Here is a 5,996-nt window from a genome sequence, read left to right as displayed (position 1 = left end):
AAAAGTGGCTTTTTCGTGCCATTGATAACATAAATAGAAGACTTCTTCTATGATTTCAAGTGGCAAGTGTCAGTGACGTATGCAGGATCTTAGAGAAGCTGAAATTACAACCTCAAAGCTAATAAATATATCACAACTGGAAATATCAAAGATGAGATAGCAGACAATTCCAGAGGGGGGTTGAGCTGTGGCACAGATGAGTGCATCACTGACTAGGACCTTTACCCTACATTTTCTTTTCTTTATTCATCAGAGAAAAGTCATTATCATATTACTGAGCATGGTTAAAGGCCACATTCAAACACTGCACCAGACCATGAAGAAAAATCTTTCCTGGGCCAAGTCAAGCAATAGCAGAACTGGATGCAGGAAGGAATCTCTTCCAAGTTCAAACATTTACCCTCCAGGGCTCAGAGGGCAATGTCACTGTCAGCTTAACAGACTTTGAGTGTAGTCTTCAGCACGTGATTTCTGAGTGATAGTCCAATTCCAATATCCAAACAAACTAATAGAGCTATCAAACACCTGCTGGTTTCCTGAGCGCCTGCAATTGTGATTTAGCAGAAATAAGGAGTTAGGAAAGAAAACAGAGAGAGAGTGAGCCTGACCTCCTGTTCATGCTGGCAGATGTAGATACCCATGTGAGAAGAAAAAAAAAAAAAAAAACTCTTCTTCTAGGTGATCTGAAACTATTGCTGTTCATCTTGACTTTTTAATGTCATGCTTTGTCATATTTGAAAACTGTGATGATATTTTGAACCTAAATTTGGTAAGTTGCCTGATCCAAATCCCCATGAGTGGTCCAAAGTAAAAAACAGAATAAGTTCCCAAATAAGCATGTTAAAAATAAAAATACCACTGCAGCACAGTTATACTTGCAATATGAAATCTGGGCAGTCATGGCTGTATCTGCATATCCATTGTCTTTTTTGTATGTAGTCCTTGAATTTGTCTTTACAGTTGCATAGAAACTTCCTGGCTTGAAATTTCAAGAATGCTGCAAGTCTTCCATGAATCTTCAGGCCATCCCACTTGCAGTGAGAGTGGGTGGAGAACATGAGACCCAGGGAAATGAAACAGCCTTTTCTGTGTCACTGAAAAGACTAAGGATGAAAAAAATGTCCTAACTTTGTTTTGGTTCACCTTCAATAATACCATTTCTTGCAACATTTAACACCAAGAAAATTGGATAAAACCTCCTCATATTATCCCTAAGTTTCAGAGAAAGTAGAATAATGTAGATTTTTTAAGCTATTTTCAGGAAAGCATTTAAAAAGCACAATTATCTAACAAAGCAAAACTGATAATTATATAATTCCACAGCACTTGGCAGCATGATAACTTTAAAGGAATGGGTGGGATTCGCTTTATTCCTTCGTGTCTACAGAACTTTGTGCCTCAGATCTCCAGAGATCTCTGGTGCAGAACAAGGTTATCACCAAGGAAATGTCTTGCAGGAACAGCCACTGTATTTCAGTCTTTAGGAAAACAGAAGTTGAAAAGTGCGAATGGAAATTAATGGTAATGAAAACAGTCAAGATATGGTTTAAAGAATGTTTTCTCTGAAAAACAAAAGTAAATGACACACTATTAGTGACAGAAGACTTGGCTCCCAGAAAGATGGCACCTCCCACACCTTGAACTTTAAGAAGGTATCACCTTGGTTCTTGGACAAAACCTCAGTTATAGTACATCTATCATGTACTAAGTTCTGTGTTGCTAGCTTTATACGAATTGTCCTATTTACTCCTCACAACAACTTATTTGTAGAAATTATTTCCACTTCAAAAATGAATCAGATGAAGTGACTCACCAAGACCAGCTAATAAGCAACAAAAACAGGATTTGAACCCAGGTCTGTCTGCCACCAAAGTCTTACTATATCACACTACATCACACAGTTGCAGGCTGGGAAATGAGTATATTGGCTAGTTTTGCTGTGTAACAAATAACCCCAAAAACTTAGGGACTTAAAATCACAATTGCTTATTCACCTCATGATTTGTGAGTTAATGGTTTAGGCTGGGTTCTGATGGGCCGTTCCTCTTGCCTTGGCTGGGCTCACTCATGCACCTGTAGTCAGCTGATGAGTTGGCTGGAGGCTATCTGGTGGTCCAGGGTGGCCTTGGTTGGCATTGCTTATCTCTGCTCCTGTCATCTCTAGTCATAAAGCAGGCTAGCTCAGGCCTGCATACACAGGAGTTTCTCAGTGTCCCAAGAAACAAGTGGAAGTGTGTGAGACCTTTTGAAACCTAGGCACATCACCTCATTCCATCACATTCTACTTTCCACAGCAAGTCATAATGCCAGCTCAGATTCAAGAGAGGAAACATAGACTTCACTTCTTGAAGAGAGGAGCTGCAAAGCCGCAACGTGTACCAACTCTGTGATTTTGTTCCCAGAAATCCACAGCATTTTTCTAAACATGAGAAAGCATCAGAGGAACCCAAATTGAAGAATAGTCTTCGAAATACCTGACCAGTATTCTTCAGAAGTGTCCAGATCATGAAAGATAAGGAAAGACTGAGGAACCGTTACAGATTGGTAGAGCAAATCAAGGAGACATGAAAACTAACAGTGACATGGGTTTGTGAATTGGATCCTGAAACAGATAAAGGATTTTGGTGGAAAACTGGTGAAATCCAAATAAAGTTACAGTTTTATTAAAAGTAAAGTGTAGGGCGCCTGGGTGGCTCAGCGGGTTAAGCCTCTGACTTTGACTCAGGTCATGATCTCAGGGTCCTGGGATCGAGCCCCACATCAGGCTCTCTGCTCAGCAGGGAGCCTGCTTCCCTATCTTTCTGCCTGCCTCTCTGCCTATTTGTGATCTCCCTGTCAAATAAATAAATAAAATATTTTTTTAAAAAGTTTAAAAAAAATAAAAAGTAAAGTGTATTGTTTAGATTACTCTACTCATTCCTGACCTTGAAGGGAATGCTTTCCCTATTACCTCATTAAGTATGGTATTTGCTATAGTCTTAATTGATGGCATTTATCAGGTTAAAGAAATTCCTGGGGCACCTGGGTGGCTCAGTGGGTTGAACCTCTGCCTTCAGCTCAGGTCATGATCCCAGAATCCTGGGATCGAGCCCCGCATCGGGCTCTCTGCTCAGCGGGGAGCCTGCTTCCCCCCTCTCTCTGCCTGCCTCTCTGTCTACTTGTGATCTCTGTCTGTCAAACAAATAAACTCTTTAAAAAAAAAAAAAGAAAAGAAATTCCTAGTCTTTTCCTAGTTTACTAAGAACTTTTCATAATAAAAGCATGTTGAATTTTAGTAATTTTTTTTCTGTGTCTACTAGAACAATCATATGGTTTTTATTATTTCACATGCTAATTTACATAATTTCCTAGAATTAAGACAATCTTTTTTTAAGGCAATTTTGTATTCTTAGAGTAACCCAACTAAATAATGATGTATTGATTTTTTTCATACATTGCAGAATTTGGTCTGATAATATTTTCTTTAGGATGTTTGCATTGATATTTATCAATGAGATTGATCTATAATTGACCTTACTTTATTCTTTCCTTATAAGAGTTTGTTAGCAGTAATGCCAGACTGCTTCTTAAAATAAACAGACATATTCCATTTTCTTAGATGGTCTATAGCAGTAAATATAGAATTAGAGTTAGCTGTTATTTCTGTGTTTCATAAAATTTGCCTGCAAAGTCAGACAGGTCTAGTATTTTCTTTGTAGAAAGATTTTGAATGCTTGACTCGAGCCATCATGAAGCTATAGGACTACATATATTCTCTGCTGCTTCAAGACTGGTTTTCATAAGTTGTGTTTATCTAAAAATTCATACATTAATCTAACTTTTAAAATTTATTTGTATAAATTAATTCATAACATGCTCTCAATTTTTTTAAAGATTTATTTATTTTAGAGAGAGAGAGAGAGAGAACACGCATGAGTGGAGGGAGGGGCAGCAGGAAAGGGAGAGAGAATCTTAAGAAGATCCACACTCAGCATGGAGCCCGACACAGAGCTGGATCCCATGACCTTGGACTAAAACCAAGAGCCAGGCATCAACTGACTGCACCAACCAGACATCCCACACTCTCAATTTCTGTGTAATCTCTGTGGCACTGTCATTATGTTATTCTTTTGAATATTATTTATTTGAGCCCTCCCTCTTTTCAATATTTTATTCATTAAAAACATACTTTGAGCTTGATCAACATAGATCATATGCTTGTTTAATATTTCATTAATTTTTGCACTTACCTTTTTCTCTACTCCCTTCTACTGTTGGGGTTTATCCTATCTTTCTTTTCCTGTCTTATTTTTTTCATTTATTTATTTGAGAGAGAGAGAGCAAGCATGGGGGCAGGGAGGGGTGGAGGAAAAGGGAGAGACAGGCTCCCTCCACTGAGCAGGGACCCTGACGTAGGGCTCAATCCCAGAACCCCAGGATCATGAACTGAGCCAAAGGCTGATGCTTAACTACTGAGCTACCCAGGCCTCTGTCTTTTCCTGTCTTTTAGAGTTAAATGTTTAGTTCATTAATTTAGATGCTTTATTCCTCTCTAAAATAAGCATTTGAAGTCTCCACATTTTCTTCTAAGTACTACTCACAAGTTTTGTTCCATTCTAAGTATTTTCTAATTTCCATTATGATTTCTTTTTGACCCAGGAGTTGTTTTAAAAAGGGGAGTCTTTAAGGATGCCTGGCTGGCTCGGTCGGGAAAGTGTGCAACTCTCGATCTCAAGGTCATGAGTTCGGGCCCCACATTGGGCAGAGAGCCTACTTAAATTAAAAAAAAAAAAAATAGGAATCTTTGTTTTTAATTTCCAAACATACAATTGTTCTAGTTATCATTTTTATTATCATTTTCTAACTTAATTGTATATGGACATAATTCCAATCTTTTAAAAATTGCTGAGGATAGCTTTATGAACTTACATGTGGTCAACTTTTTACATATTCATCATGTCCTTAAAAAGAATGAGCATTCATCCACTCCTGAATACAACTCTCTATACATGTCCTCCAGATTATTTTTGTTAATTGTATTTCCAAATTTTACATTATCTTTAGAGATTTTTTACTGGTTAATCTATTAATCATTGAGAGTTGTATTTTGAATGTTGTGCCATAATAGTAGATAGGAAAGCAATTTTCAATCATTCTTTTTTTTTAAAGCAGAAGACTTTTTTTCTACTGAAATCTTAATATATAAGATCCACAATAGCAGAATTGTCTTGTTAAAGATTCATTTTTTATAGTCAAATTTTTAACATATTTATGGTAAAAAATGATGAGTATGTCAAAAAAGTAAAGCTAAATGATGAGACTGTTTTGAGAACACAAAATTTTGAAATGAGAGCTTGTGGAAGAGAAGGTTTTATGCAAGTCCCAGGATGTAGAAGGCAAGGTGTCCTAGTATACGGAAGGGATGCCTGTGGAGTATTAAAAATTTGTGAAAAAATGTTCGACTACAATTGCTGTCAAAGCAACATAATGCAGTGTGGGGAAAAAACAATGTAACAATGGACAGAACTTCTTCTTGCCCATAGTACTCAATGCTGACAAATGTGGAGAGATGAATGCTCACAACCATTGCTTTGATAGCGGTATGGCCTTCGAAATATAATTAGCTTTGAGACTGTAAAAAAAAAAAACACTTGCACTCTTTTCCATGTCTACGCTGTTAGACATTTTACTTGGGGTTTTGGATCCTGAAAAAAACATGAATTTTAGATACTACTGATTCCATTTATACAATGTCTAAGTAACTTACCTAACATCACATAGACATTTTTGTCCAGCTTGATCTAACTCTGAAGACTATACTTCTGTATCTTTGAAATTTCTTGATCATCAAGCACTGGTACTCAGAAGGATTATCATTACTCACACCTCTTGGTATCCCACCTCATCTTCCTTCCCTCTTACCTAGAGTCACAATGGCTATGACAAGCTGAGTGGGAATTTGAGGTTTCAAGAGACACAACAGAAGCCCTCAGCTAGAGAAGACTGATTAGATTCCA

The sequence above is a fragment of the Lutra lutra genome, chromosome 1 (genome assembly GCF_902655055.1).
Source record: "Lutra lutra chromosome 1, mLutLut1.2, whole genome shotgun sequence".
Classification (NCBI taxonomy): domain Eukaryota; kingdom Metazoa; phylum Chordata; class Mammalia; order Carnivora; family Mustelidae; genus Lutra; species Lutra lutra.
This window is presented reverse-complemented; position numbering follows the sequence as displayed.